The 15,719-nt window shown below is 45.4% G+C and overlaps 1 protein-coding gene across 3 annotated transcripts in view; it reads left to right on the top strand.

Annotated features, from left to right (window-relative positions):
• The first annotated feature begins 4,823 nt into the window (after nt 1-4,823).
• ZDHHC7 (zinc finger DHHC-type palmitoyltransferase 7) overlaps nt 4,824-15,719 on the top strand; it is a 32,384-nt gene continuing 21,488 nt past the window's right edge. For all 3 annotated transcript variants that reach the window (XM_059905587.1, XM_059905585.1, XM_059905586.1), the window contains exon 1: nt 4,824-5,044. The gene's annotated coding sequence lies outside the window, so the exon portion shown is untranslated. The remainder of the gene's footprint in view (nt 5,045-15,719) is intronic.

Here is a 15,719-nt window from a genome sequence, read left to right as displayed (position 1 = left end):
AGGGGCCAACCATGGCATGTTCATTCATTCATTCAATGCATATTTATTGAGTCGCTGCATTTTGACAGCGAACGAGGCCAACAAAATCCCTACCTTTCACGAGGCTTGCATTGCAGTGAGGGATAAACAATGGGATAACTAAGTGACAGAGGATGTTAGCTGACTTGTAACCAGGAGCAAAGCAGGGAGGGGGAAGTGAACTGTTGGAGGAATGGGAGAGAGGGAGAATTTTTCAATAGGGTGCCGGGGAGGAAGATGTGCTCCAAATCAAGTCCTGAAGGGCATGAGAGAGCAAGCTTGGGACATCCAGGGGACACAGAGCCCCAAGCACAGGCCTGCTGCCCCAGCAGGCTCTACCCACAGCTGGAGGTGAGGTGGCCCAGTGAAAAGGAATTCAGGAACATATCATACCACTTTGGGTTGTTTGGACTTCCTGGGCCTTGTTCAACACCATGGGTTGTGGAGTTTCAACCTTCTGGCTTCCTGATGCATTCAACATCAGGATCTCAGTGGAAAAAATAAGAAACCACCCAAACTCCCTTCTGAAGAAATTTCTGATTTTCCACTGTACAACCCTTGGAAGTCTCTCTCTCTCTTTCTCCCACTGTTTACTTAAAGTACAGCATACAAATCATAAATGTACGTGGCTGAATTTTTACCAAGTGAACACTCATACAAGCAGCACCCCGATCAAGCAATAGAATATAACTGGCACCCTGGCATCCCCACCTCAGTGGCCATCACTGCCCTGCCCTGTCTTCCTACACCAAAGATCAGTTTTGCCCAAGTTTGAGCTTTTTATTAATAAAATTATATAGTATGTATTCTTTTATGTCTTACTTCTTTTATTCAACATCCTATTTGTGAGATTTATTTGTACTGTTGTACGCAGTGTGTACTTTCATTCTGTACAGTATTTCACTGTATACGTATACCACGATTCATTCATTCTAGCCCCGAACTACAAACAACCTAAACATCCATGAACAACACTGTACTGTGTATTGTGGGAACATTCTAGCACAAGTCTTTTGGTCCACCTTCAGCAGATACTCCAAACAGTTGTCCTGGGAGGTTAAATAATCACATTCTTACCCTCAGCAGTGAAGTGTATGGAAGTCCCAGTTTTTCTACATGTTTGCCAGCACTTGTTTTTTCACGTTCGCCATTCTAGTGGGTGTGTAAATACGATTTCATTGTGGTTTAAGTTTGCATTTCCCTGATGACTAATGAAAATGAGCATTTTTTCAAGTTTTGGATATTCTTTTGTGAAGTACCTGTGTTTTGCCAATTGTTCTATTGGGTTGTCTCATTTATTTTTAATTTTGATGTATTTAAAAATGGATACATGGTTTACAAGCTTAACAAGTTACAGACCTATTCCTTGTATATTTTTCCAGGGACATTCTGTGTACAATAAACATATATATCCCCCAAAACTTCTTTTTCACACAAATACACAGTTTTACACAAGGGACTTAATATACCTCAAAGGCCACTGCACACCACAGCATTCCATTTGTATGTATAACATACTTTATTTAATATACTGATGGCATACAGGGCGATGCAGTTTTTTGCTTCTACAAACATCCTACTGTAAATACTGAAGTGCAAACATCTTTGTGTACATGGGTGAGTCTATCTGTAGGATAAACTCCTGAGTGGGACTGCTGGGTCAAAGGATACGTACACTTAGATTTTTGTGATTCACATTGCTATCTTGCTCTGCAAAGAGCTGAATAAATTGACAATGGCACCAATTTGGGCTGCCCTGCCAACAGAGAATCACCAAATTTTCATCTTTGCCAACTCACTAGGTGAAAAATGGGGTCTCTTGGTACTTTAAATTTGCATTCATTCCTTTTACTTTGAATGAGGCTGAGCATCTTTTCACGTGGTTGAACAGAGGCTCCACTTTAAAAGAACTATTTCCTGGGATGAGTGGTTAGCTGGAAACTAGCTCCTGATGGGTAAACAGAACTAATCCTGGAGATGGGATGTTTCCCATCCCTGCAAGGGCCTCCAATGTTAGGTTTTTGGTTCTATGGGCCTTATGAAGTCAGGGTGAGGCAAAAAACTGTGTTGAACCACAGTCTCAGAACAGGAAGAAACCTTAGAAATCAAGTCTGAGCTCATATTTTAGAGATTAAAAAAAAAAAAAAAAAGCTGAGGTTTGGAGAGGGGAAATGACTTGCAGAAGACCACATATCAAGTCTGTTGAGAAATAGATGAAAATCCTTGAAAGAGTTGAATTGTTTTTGTCAACTGCTGTCATCCCTGTTAAATATTTTAATGAATGATTTTACTGTGCTATTTCCTTTAGCAACAATGCAATTTTAAAGTTACAATAAACAAGCTTATACAAGTGTGGGGACAGAGGAGAATTATGAGTCTTTTTGTGAAAGACTTTGAAATGGGTCAAAAAAAATTATTGGGTGCCTTCAATGGACAACTAGGTGTTGTCATGCACAGCCTTGGGTTATGTGGTTCTATGGATTTTTTTCTTTGCTTTAAGCTATTTATAACTCTATAGGTTTTGGAGAATCGAAAGCAATCTAAGTGATTCTGTTACCAAGGCTGTTGCCCCGGATTCATATCCCTGACCCTCCCTTGAATGGAAACCAATTATTCTTATCTAAGTTTCAGGAGGAAGATGCAAAGAGAAAAAAAATGAGAACTGGTTAGAACCAACCAGGCCCAAGATGGCCGAAGATTTGACTTCCAGTAGACCTTGAGCCTCATTATACTCTGACTGTAATATATTAGCATATGTTAAATGACACGCCCACCAGGGTCAGGAAGTTGACGACTGCCATGACAACAACCAGAAAAGCCCATATAAGGACTGAAATGGAGAGTTGCAACAGTTCAAGGTCCAAACCACACCCCTGTTCTCCAGTAAGTTATGAATATTCCTCCCACTCCTTCCAATTCCCTCCTTTTTACCTTGACCCACCAATATACTTGGTGGCTCCACCTGAATTGGGTTGAGAAGTTGATTTGCGAACTAGAGTCCCCCTTTCCATTCTTTGGCCACTAAAAACAGCTGGTACTATTCCAGTCTCAGCACTGGTTTCATCATTGTCTGTGCGAATCTGATCGGAAAAAGACAAGAGGTCTCGGCTGGGGCTAGGACCCCGGCGCAGGTCCAGTTGACCAACTTGGTAACAATTTTTGTACACCAATATCAGACATACAAATGAATCTTGTCTGGTAGAAGTTCAATTGACTTCCCCATTGTACAAGAAGCCAGTTTTGGCTCTATTAAGCAAATTCATTGCAGCATTCCTGACTGCACACATGTGCCTGCCTTTTGGATTCATCTCTGAACTACATGTATCGCCTTACCTACTTCCTCATGAATTGGTGAGTTAAATTAAATCTTTGACATGTGTTTATATTTGTATCACAGTCATGATTTTTAAGCTTTTTTTTTTTTTTTTTTAAAAGATACTCTTTTGGGGGGAGGGATAAATTAGGAGGTTGGGATTAACATACACACTACTATATATAAAATAGATAACCAACAAGGACCTACTGTATAGCACAAGGAACTATACTCAATATTTTGTAATAACCTATAAGGGAAAAGAATCTGAAAAAGAATAGATACATATGTATATATATGTATAACTGAATCACTGTGCTGTACACCTGAAACTAACACGATATTGTAAATCAACTATACTTCAATTAAAAAAAAAAGATACTCTTAACTTGCTCATAGCAAGTATATCTTAAGCATAGCAGGCACTTGTAGTCTTGATGTTCTCCAAAGACAATCATCCTTTCTTTCAGCCTATGCAAAAAGAATTGACCACGGCTTGGAGGCCTACCCCACTTTTCTTCCTTGTGGGAATAAACAGACCAGGAAATAGGAGGCTCAATGAGGGTTGACTGAATGTATAGCCCCATTGTAAATGCAGAGGTACAGTAACAAAATTTTAAGCTTTTAAAGTTCAAATTTTGATGATTAATGCACCCCTTACTTCCAAAAGTTTGGCTGGATAAGCGTTTCTGGGAGCAAGAACGGTAAATTGTGAAAAGGTGGCTTGCAGGCAGTGAGAGTCTGATAGATCCCGCAGCTGCAATTACTGTTTCTAATCAATCTTACAAGTTAGCGGGTACTTAAAAAGAGTTTAATAACAAACACTGAGCGCCTACTTCCCAGCCCTGCGGAAGTTGTCCCAAATATTGTAGGAAATACCACCCCCACCCCCCAAAAAAACCAAACAAAATCCAACCACGTTTCCACCTTCAAAAAACTTAGGACTTAGCATCTGGAAGGAATCGCTGGGATGCCATGGTTTCCAGGTCGCTCAGAGGGGAACCAGAGGCTCAGCTAATCAGGAATCGCGCATCCAATGGCGCTTCCCCTACTCCCCACGTGCTTTCTGGCTCCATCGTTCACACTCGCGCTTCTCCATTAACCCGTGTTCCGTCCTCGCACGCCGTACAGGCCACACCTAACGCTGGCTCAGAAGGGCCACCGCGGGCTCAGTAAACCTGGGCAAGAACTCCTCCCCGAGTCAAAAAGCCTAGCCGCGCGGCTTGGACCTTGCGGCAGCCCGTAGCCCTCATCCTTTCTCTTCCGGACCTCAGTTTGGATGGATCCCTTTATTTTAGCGAGGGGACCTGGCGACTAAGAGCCGTCTTTCTCTGGGAATTGTCCGTCTTTAAGACCCTCTCTCCCAGAGGGATCCCGGCCGCTGAGTCCCAGCAAACCACCTCACGCACCCTTCTCCGCTGCCGGGAGCGGCGCGACCGGAACTGCGCAAACGCGGCGCCGCTGACCACGCGGGGTTCACTTCCGGGGGTCGTGCCGCCAAGCTCTCCAGTTTGGGTTCTGTCTCTTGTGTCCGCTCGGAGGCCGCCTCCCTCCGAGCGGCCCGGCAGGACCGAGCCGAGCCGCGGGGCCCCCTCCGGCCCGGCCATGAGTGCGGCCGCATGATGCGTCCCTGCCTCGGCCGCTGCAGTCGCCGCCGCCGCCGCCTCAGGCCGGGAGGAGCCGCAGCGCCGGGCGACCCCGCCCGGGCCTCGGGTGAGTGCGGCGGGCCGGGGCGGGCTGCTCGCGCCCGGGTCTCCCGGCCACTCCAGGCCCCCGTCCGCCAGCCCCGGGCCCCCTGCTCCCTTTCCTCCACCCCACCCCGCACCTACGACCTTCCCGAGTTCCTCGGGGGCACCTCTGTACCAGCTCTTGACTTCTCTTCCAGGTGTCTCCTTGTCACTCCTTAGTGCATCTTTCGGGGTAGGGCCCGAATTGCAGCCCCAGCTTTTTGCCTGACCTTGGGTGTGACACTCAGGTCTCCGAGCCACGGTTTTCTCCTTTAATAATTAATAACGGGGTTGTCGTTGGAGTCAGAAGAGTGGCAGTAAACCCTGTGTAAGCTGTAAAGAGTAGTTTATAGGCATGCGTTACAGTGGGCTTCCTCTAACGTTGCCCATGGCTTCTCGAATGAATGCTCCTGTTCTTCCCTCCTTTGTAAGTTTTAATTTTTCTTTTTTATTCTTTGCCCACCTTCTTCCTTATCTTCCCTTTCTCTGCCAATGATCTTTGGGGTATTGCCTGCCAGGGCACCTGGGACAGTCAGGTCAGCCTTCAGGGCAATGTTTGCATCTTTTCTTGCTGTCGCCAAGGCTCATATCTCCTGAGGAGTCATTGCTGCGGAAACTAAGTCTCTTTTCGCTGTTGGATGGACACACTTTATTGGCTTATGGGTAACCAGTTTTTTTTGGGGGGTGGTGGTGTAAGAACTGTTGATGTAGATGCTTTGTAGCTTCTTTTACTGACCAGGTGGTGTAAAGGGCTGTCCAATCAATGCTACAATGTTTAATGTTTGCAGTCTGCTTAGTGTTTGTACTTAATGCACATAGATTTATCTGTTTTACTACTGCTGTCTCAAATGGTCTAGAAATCTGGGCCAATGTTTATTTCTTCTTAGACTCTTCACCTCAAAGATGATGGATTTAATCTGTTGATACTTTCACAAATTTTATTTGCTTAAAGTCACCTTTTTAAAAGTCAGATTTAATCTTTTTGATACTGTCTTAACAACGTTTACTTATCTGAAGTCACCTTTTTAAAAGTCACCTTGGGGACTTACCTGGTGGCTCAGTGGTTAAGAATCCGCCTGCCAATGCAGGGGACACGGGTTCGAACCCTGGTCCGGGAAGATCCCACATGCCACGGGGCAACTAAGCCCGAGCGCCACAACTACTGAGCCTGCGCTCCAGAGCCCACAAGCCACACCTACTGAGCCTGCATGCCACAACTACTGAAGCCCGCACGCCTAGAGCCCGTGCTCCGCAACAAGAGAAGCCACCGCAATGAGAAGCCCGCGCACCACAACGAAGTGTAGCCCCCGCTCGCCGCAACTAGAGAAAGCCCGCGCCTTAAATTTGCTTCTTAGGAAGTCAGAATACTTTTTTTTTTTTTTTAACATTTATTTATTTTGGCTGCGCTGGGTCTTAGTTGCGGCATGCAGGATCTTCATTGCAGCATGCAAACTTAGTTGCAGCATGCGAACTCTTAGTTGTGGCCTGCGAACTCTTAGTTGCGGCATGTGGGATCTAGTTCCCTGACCAGGGATCAAACCCGAGCCCCTTGCACTGGGGGTGCGGAGTCTTAGCCATTGGACCACCAGGGAAGCCCCAGAATACTTGATTAAAGAGAAAGGCTCTTGGGATATTTGAAAAACGGAATGGAACAGACATCTTAAATTGCATCTCTTGAAGATTCTGGTAAATAGAAGGGTCGAGTGACTGACATTATTTGGATTGTGTGCTTTCAGGAGTGAGGCTGGTAGGTGGGCTTTTAAGTTGTGAGGTGGAGGAGTATGAGACTATTTGATAGTAATTTCCTAAAGAATTCATAAATCAACAGTTGGAAATCTTTATGCACACATCTCACGTCAAAGCAAAGTGGGTAGAGATGTATACAGAAGTTTGTTTTTTTTTACCAATGACTCAGAGTCTGCCTCGATTACAGTGAGTGAATTGGGAATTTTCAGCCTTGCTAATCAATGCACTATGAAAGCAGAAATCCTCTTCTAGAAAGGACAAATATTAGCATGAACAGAATGACTCTCTCAGCGAGAGAGAGAAAGTACTGAAAGGAGCTTTATATAAGAACAGTCTTGAGCCAGTCAGAAGTCTGGACATGCTTTTACATTCTTACTGAAACTGTTACCTGCAAGGCGTGGACCCTTTGGTGACATAAATCACATAATCTTTGTTAATTTGAGGAAATGGAACAAGCAGTAAGTTCACTTAGGAAATGAATGCTTGGGATGAATTGAGAAGTAGTTTTCCTGATGATTCCACAATTTCCCTGCTCCAATCCATGCTGAGCAGCTCTACAAGATAGTTTTCTGAAAGCAGCTTTTTAGGGGTATGTTTCTTAAAGGTAATGTTTTAATTATAGAAGTAATACATGCTTGTTTTGTTAAAAAAAAAAAAAAGTTCGAACACTAGAGCAGAGCATAAAGTATAGACTTTATATATAACACTTTATATATAACACATAAAGTATAAACACTCACTCTTGCTCCCTTTTGTCCCCAAAGCCAGTTTCCAGGGTCAGGTTAAAAACTTGTGTGTGACCCTTCAGCTGTGGCACCTGAGAAGAGTTTGGGCCACCTGCAGAGTTGGTCAACTACAAAGTTGAGAGGGAACAGTCCACACAAGACCACTGTCACTTCTGACACCAGCTGCAAGTCTGGGGGGTCCCCAAGCCACCCTCAGGTTCAATTACTAGCTAGAAGGCCTCACAGAACTCACTGAAAGCTGCTGTGCTCAGAGTTATGGTTTATTAAACTCAGCCAAGTGAAGCGGCTCATAGGACAGAATCTGGGGCCGTACCAAACATGGAGCTTCCATTGTCCTCTCCCCAAGGAGCTGGAACGTGGTACGTAACTGGCGTTGACACGAGACACTGTGCACTGGGTATTGCCAACCAGGGATGCTCACCTGAGCCTTGGTGTTTGGAGTCTTTATTGGGCTTCTATGACATGGGCATAAATGATTGATTGATTGACCGCCCACAGGGTTGATCTCAGTTTCCAGGTCAACTAATACTGCGTGACCCAGAGCCCCACCCTAAATCATGTTGGTCTTTCTGGTGTGGCCAGTCCCCACCCTAAATCAGATTGTCAGCCAATGATAAAGCCCAGACCTTCTTTTGAGCATGGTTAAATTCTTTATTACACAGCATCCTTCCTTCATTCATGGTACCTTCTTTAAAAATACACTTTTTAAAAAAAGATGCAGACTCACAGCTATAGGAGAACAAACTAGTGGTTACCAGTGGGGAGAGGGAAGGGGAGGGTCAAGATAGGGGTGGGGGATTAAGAGGTACAAACCATCATTAATAAATATGCTACAAGGATATACTGTAAAACTCATGGAATATAGCCAATTTTTTTTTAAAAATATTTATTTGCTTGGTTGCGCTGGGTCTCAGTTGCAGCAGGCGGGTTCCTTAGTTGCAGCTCGTTGGCTCTTTAGTTGCAGCATGTGGGCTCCTTAGTTGTGGCAGGCAGGCTCCTTAGTTGTGGCTGCAGGGCTCCTTAGTTGCAGCATAAATGGAATATAACCTTTAAAAATTGTGAATGTCGTACACCTGAAACTTATATATTGTAAATCAATTATACCTCACTTAAAATTATATATATGTGTGTATATATATTATATATATATACACACTTTTTTTGCTTTACCATTGACAAAGGACTCTCCCTTATAGATCATGGAGCAGAGGCTGCTGGGAGAGTTCTCTCAACTTTGACTCCATTCCAGCTGAGATATCTCTGAATGCCCATCAGTCTTTTTCTTCCCCTTGCCTCTGAGGAGGAGAAAACGCCTCCTTTCCAGTTTAACATGTGTCCGTACTTTGGTCTGCCTGTTAGGGGACGGCATTTAGTCACTTACTCTCACTTGCCTCTGATTTCTTTTCTCTTTCACTCACTTCTTTGCCTCTATCTACAGATGTATTCTTGTCTTGCTTACTACTTCATTCTATTCTTGAAAAACCTCTAGTAGAATTTTAATAATTGTCTAATAAATCCAGACTCTTCATGGGGCCAAGATAATGCCTTACATTGGTACAGCACCTCATAGTTTTGAAAACACTTATCCTGCAGTGGTTTGTACATAGTGGGTGCGTGGTAAATAGGCAGAGAGTGAGAGTCTTCTAATTGGAGGAATCAGCGAGAGCAGAAGCTCAGAGGTGTGAACAGGCCCGGCACGGGAACCAGGATGAACGCTGCGTGGAAGAGCCTGGAAGGGCAGGGGGGCCAGATTCAGTGGCGCCTTGAATGCCGTGGTCCCAAGGTTTGGCGCCTCTGTTGGTTAGGGTTCTACAGAGGTACAGCCAGAGGTGAGGGTGCCTAAGCTTGGGTTGTGGGAAAGGTGGGAAGGGAAGGGTCACAGCTGTAAGCAGGAAGCAGCGGCAGCACGTAGGAATGAGGGAAGAGGAGGCCTTGTGTCCAGGGGTTAAAAGGTGCTCAGTAAATACTGGCTGTGTGAGGAGTGTTATCAGTAAATGGAAGGAGAGGCCGGCTCTGTGTTAAACTGGTGGTTTGGGTCATTCTGGGACAGGGTGCAGTGCGTTTGCAGACCCAGTAATAAGCAGGGGCAGGCAGGGTAGAGAAGCGTGCAGTTTCTCTTGAGACAGGCTCTTACAGTATTTCTGGTCGGAGCGTTCTGAATTCTTAGCGGTCCGTAGTTCCCAGATTCAGTGTCCTCGTTATGGAACGCGTTCTCTGAAACCAGGTGCTCAGGGAGGTGGCATGTTGTCATGGAAGAGCGTGGGCTTTGGAGTCGGAACAGCCCCGACTCCATGCTTTGCTGGCCGTGAGCTTGGGCAGGGTACTGCCGCTCGAAGGCGCAATTTCCTCATGCCTCAGCGAGCACCTCGTTTTTAGGGTAGTGGCAGAGTTCACCGTCATGATGTGTACAAAGGTCCTGACACATGGCAGATGTTCAGTAACTGGCCTGTCCTTTCACATTCCAGTATCTTACATTGTTGTTAACTTGCATCTGAGAGCTAGGTTCACTGTGAGCGGGTCAGATGTGCCTCGTGTTGCAGGTTTGGGCAAGTCTGATGTTATAAAAGTTCATTTCCTATTAAACAAAGAAACCCCATTTAGGAAGATAAGGAAAGAGGCGGGGATTCACCAGCTTGGTTCAGGCTCAGGTCTTCCCTGGGACGGGACACTTGAAGGGTTTGGGGACTCTGGGGTTCTTTTTGTCTCTGGCCTTGGAATTCTTGAGGGTTTAGTTACCATGTTGGGATTTTTAAAAATAGCTCCTCCATTTGACTTTCAGGCTGTGGCTCTGGTATGGGGATAAATGTGGAAGCTTTGGCATTTGTGTACATTTGTGCCTTTGAGGCTGCCTCGTGCAGCCTGTGTGCTCCAAGTGACACACCCAGAAAAAGCCCTGCCAGCGTGGGTCTCTCTCCTTCCTCCCATTCTCCCTCTCCCCCCTTAACCCGTCCACGTTTCTCCCCCTCAGCTCCCCGGACTGTCTGACCCCATCCCATCCCACCCCACCCCAGGCCTCCCACTTTGACCCTCTTTCTTACTCCTTTCGGGTTCCTGTGGGGTTTGTTTTTGCTTTTCCTTCGCTCACTCAACAAGTGTTTGTGGAGTTCGGGGTGTGCTGGGGATATTACGAGAACATTCTGTTGCGGTGATGACAGAGGAACAGAGACAGCCCGGGTGGGAGGGGAGGTAAGAGGTGAGGTCCACAGGCCCCGGGCCGGGTAGGGCTGTGTAGCCTTTGGGTTTTATTCTAACCACAGAGGCAGCAATTGGCTGGTTTTAATAGGTAAGGGAGTGGCAGGATCCGACTTATATCTGTAAAAACTGGCCCTGGGTGCGATGGTCCAGCCACCGCAGAGGGTCTTCCAGGTCCCGACGGAGAGGGGCAAGGGACTGAATAGCACCGCGAGTATGGGGTCAGAAGGACCAAGACGACTGATGGTTGCAAGGCACTTTATTTAGAATCTACTGAATCTAATGTAGACAGAAGAGGAGCTCATTATTAGACAATGAACTTAGAGAATTGCTTATCATCTCAGTTCAGTCACTGCCACAGACGTCAACAAGTTTACAACAACTATCCTTGAACATTATCTTCCCTTAACCAGGCTCACACACAGCCCCCAGCCATAGGGAACAACCAGGACTCTCATTTCCCTGAGGTCTCCTGGCTTGAGATAGCTTTGCTAATCTCTTTTACATTCCTCAGGCCTGGGAAAAAGAGTGCATTCCCAGTCAAGGGTAAGGGCTTTGTGAGAGACATACTGTCTCCTCCAGGAGTTACCTCCGGCTAAGACTGCATGCGTCCCACAGCTCCCCCTTTTTTCTTTTGTAAAGCATGTTGTTGTAAACGCAAACCATGGAGCTCAGTACTGAGACGAACATATCTTTGCAGAACAAATTTTACAAAGCATGGGATAATTGCCAACATAAGAAAACACATAGATAACGTCCAGAATCAGAAGGTTGTAAATTCTTAATAATTATAGAATGATTAAAAGGATCTGTAGGGTTAACTCGGGTAAAACGTTCCTGAATGTTAATTAATTGATGATCTTTATACCAATGCACAAATGTAGATAAATCTTCTTGTTTTACTATCTGCCTACAATATAAAGTAAGAGGAGAACCAGTAAAGTGATATATACCTCTATTATTAGTTGCATATTGTGATTCTACCTTTCCACTGTATAGCACAGTATGTTCAAAAGCTATAGCTTTAATACAGCCTGATTCCAAATTTGGCAGACTTAAACATACAGGAAAATAATTAAACCAATTGGAATAATTCACAGACATATTTGCCATCTTAATATTTCCAATAAAATCTCCAAAAACAGTATCATTATAAAATACAGGGAATTCAGCATCAATCCAGGAAACAGGTGTAGCAAAGGGGGGTCAGGAACATAAGCCCAGTATAAATCATCAGCTTGAACAGAAGAGGTAGAAAGAACAGCCAACATAGCCAAAAACATTGTCATAGGGGTAAAAGGAGTCTTTTGAGCAGTCACTAATTCCTGAGCTTGAGCCACCAATTTCTTCAATTGACCCCAAGTCGGAGGATCACTTTGTCGAGTCCTTCGTGCTGGACGCCTCCTTTTCTGACCTCTTCTCTTAGAATCCCTCCCTGGAGCAGTCTTCGCATTCAGCGAGAAGCGCTGCATCCTCCGAATCAGCTGCGGGGTCTTTCTTGTCATCTGTCTGTTTAACAAGCTGTTCAGGAAGCCACCGAGGGGAGTCAGCACTTCTAGGAAAAACACAAACATGACCTCGACCCCAGATTAAAACTGGATCAGGTCCATTCCATATATTTGTCAGAGGGTCCTCCCACAGCACCTGTGCCGAAGCTCCTTGAGCTGCGGAAGTGGCTGTCAGACATTCAAAAGCTGTGTTACCTGCTCGATCAACTGTCAAGAAATTTAAAGTAAACAAGGCATGATTCAATAAGGCATGGGGTGTCTTAGCATATTCCCCCTTTTGTATTTTTAGAAGTGTAAGTTTTAAGGTAAGATGGGCACGTTCGACAATACCTTGTCCTTGAGGATTATAAGGAATACCAGTAAGGTGAGTGATGTGAAAAGTAGCACAGAAAGAAGCAAAAGAGGTACCAGTGTATCCAGGGGCATTATCTGTTTTAAGTATTTGGGGAATTCCCATGAAGGCGAAACAATGAAATAAGTGGGTAATAACGTGCTTTGTGGCTTCTCCAGTCTGGGCAGTAGCACAAAGGAAGCCAGAATAAGTGTCAATAGATACATGAACAAACTGAAGCTTTCCAAAGGAAGAAACATGAGTAACATCCATTTGCCATATATGAGCAGGGCGAAAACCGTGAGGATTGACTCTGAAATGAGGAACTGGGAGATGTGGAGCACTTTGGGAACATCGTTTAACAATTTGTCTAGCGGCCCCTCGAGAAATAGCAAATTGTTTTTGTAACATGGCTGAAGATTGATGTAAAGAATGAGAATTTTGAGCGTGTTGCACAGCAGCAGGCTGGGTCACAACACCTGCTAAAGATTTAGTGAGAGAATCTGCCAAAGTGTTACCGAAAGTCAATGGTCCAGGCAGGGAAGAATGTGCTCTAATATGAAGCACTGCTAGAAGGTAGGGTCAGAACGGTTTTGGTGGGTGGAGGGGTTTCTGCTTTGACCCTACCGTGGAGTTGCTGAGTAACGGATTGGAGACAACCAGAAATGCATTATTCGTTTGGCAGTTTCCCACGTGCATCTTTTCTAACTACGTGGAACTGAGATCCTGTGAGATTATTTAGAGAGCATGTAGCTAAAGAGGACAACCCAGGACCCAGCCCAGGCACCACCACATTTCGATGTCTGTGGAGGAGAAGGACCTGGCAGGAGGCTGAAGAGTGGCTGGCGGGATGGGAAAAGCCCAGTGTCATCCCCTCCCCACCCCCGTGAGATTGGCTTTCCTCTCCCAGAGCCTTGGCTCCTTGTGTGTTTTTCAGTTTGCCCTGTTTTGTTTTAGTATGAAAGACCTTTCTGGAAAGGTTACATAAGTTTACTGTTCACAGTATGGACAGTGTGCCAGCATACTATTGAGACTTGGCTTTTGTTCACTTAATATGCCATTGGTTTTTTCCCTTAAAGGTTAATATTCTGTTCTGCAGATTCAGTAATTTGAGAAGAAAATACTGGTTCATATGGCATACATTACTGGTCTGGTTTGAAAGCACAAACTAAATCTTTGATGATTGCAAATTGATGGAAAGAACGTACAAGAACATAATTGCAGTGGCAGTGAATGCACTGGGGCCAAGGCCCTGGGCTAGGCTGTCTGAGCGCCCCATTCTTTTACCAAGTTCAGGGAGGCGTCTCCCTCTCTGTGAGTCTCCCCGACCTAACTCAGGCCCCGTCCTAGCGCACGGATCACCCCGGGTGCGGACGTGCGTGGGACGGAAGTGCTGTCCTTCTCCCTTCTGCTCTATGGAGCGGCCCGTTTGCGGGGCCACTTGTGAGATCTCACTGTTATCCTGGATGACACCTCCTCTGAGTTCTTAAAATTCCCCCTTGCAGCCTTAGTTTTTGGTCATAATTATTTATCTTACACCATACTAAGTTGAGAAAATATCAAGAAATTGAAAGAATGAAATTTAGACTAAATGATGGAAAACGTACAAGGGAGAATCATTGAAGAGGATAAATCACACACACACACACACACACACGTACACACACACACACGTACACACACACGTACACACACACACACGTACACACACACACACACACACACACACACACCCCGCCGACCAGCCTCAGGCCGACCTGGCCCCCGTGTACATCCTCCAGGCCTGCTTCTCAGTCTCATCAGGACCTCCAGTTCCTTGCAGTTTTCTGTCACCTGGCTTCTCAGGCCGCTCCCCTTCGTCCTGCCCTCCATGGCGAATCCCCAACCCCTGTAGGGTTTTGGGTGTTAGGCTGGGCTTGTGGATGAAAGGCTTGGCTGTTGTGGTGTTTACTGGGAACCGGGGTTTGCAGTGCTGTCAGGCCCACAGTGCTGAGTTTCAGCTCTCTCTTGCCACCTCCCCGACCCCCCTTCCTTTTTCCAGTCTCGGTCGCCGTCCTCAGCTTTTCCCAACCTCCAGCACCCACAGCCCACCTCCTGCCTGCTCAGAACAGCGTGTGGGGTGGGACCTGCTTTAGCTGCGCTTTGCCCATCTTCTCTGTACCCTCTCCCCCACCCTCCCCCGCCTAGGGAAGAAGGGTCCCTCTGCTCTGTCAGCCGTCAGCCCCTGCGTCTGCAAACTGGGACCCTTGTTCTCTAAAAACAGAAAAAGTGAGCCTATGTTGCTTTTGTAGTTGCAGGAAAAGCTCAAATAAGCATAAAATGAGAAAGAAAAAAGCAACCATGCCAGGACCTCTTGGTTTATAGTTTCTTAATCTGATTGTTTAGTTGGCTTAACTAGGCATACAGTCTTCAGTCTCTTTTCGTTACATCACTTTGGGGCTGTCCTAGGCTTTTTAAAAGTGTGGCCTGTTCAAACCGAGAAGCAGCATGGTGGGACTTGTGTGGAGGTCCCAGACTAACTGGGGGTCCGGGGTGGCTCATCTGTAGAATAGGGAGACCAAATCCTTCTTTAGGTTCACCATAGCTTTTCTTTTTTTTAAAAAATTTATTTGTTTTCTTTCATTTATTTTTATTTTTGGCTACGTTGGGTCTTCATTGCTTTCATTGCGCACGGGCTTAGTCGCTCCGCAGCATGTGGGATCTTCCCAGACCAGGGCTCGAACCCATGTTGCCTGCATTGGCAGGCAAATTCTCAACCACTGCGCCACCAGGGAAGCCCCTATGATTTCTTTCCTTCTACTAACTTTGGGTTTTGTTTGTTCTTTCTTCTCTAGTTGCTTTAGGTGTAAGTTTAAGTTGTTTGAGATTTTTCTTGTTTCCTGAGGTAAAACTGTATTGCTATAACCTTCCCTCTTAGAACTGCTTTTGCTGTGTCCCACAGGTCCTGGATCGTCTTGTTTTTGTTGTCATTCATCTCTAGGTATTTTCTGAATTCCTCTTTGATATCGTCAGTGATCCATTGGTTGTTTAGTAACATATTGTTTAGCCTTCGTGTGTTTGTGTTTTTTACAGGTTTTTTTTCCCGAACTGATTTCTTTCTTTCTTTCTTTCTTTTTTTAAAATATTTATTGGGACTTC

This window comes from Balaenoptera ricei, chromosome 19 (assembly GCF_028023285.1).
Source record: "Balaenoptera ricei isolate mBalRic1 chromosome 19, mBalRic1.hap2, whole genome shotgun sequence".
In the NCBI taxonomy this organism is placed as follows: domain Eukaryota; kingdom Metazoa; phylum Chordata; class Mammalia; order Artiodactyla; family Balaenopteridae; genus Balaenoptera; species Balaenoptera ricei.
The sequence above is the reverse complement of the archived record's forward strand: the minus strand, read 5'-3'. Positions and strand labels throughout refer to the sequence as shown.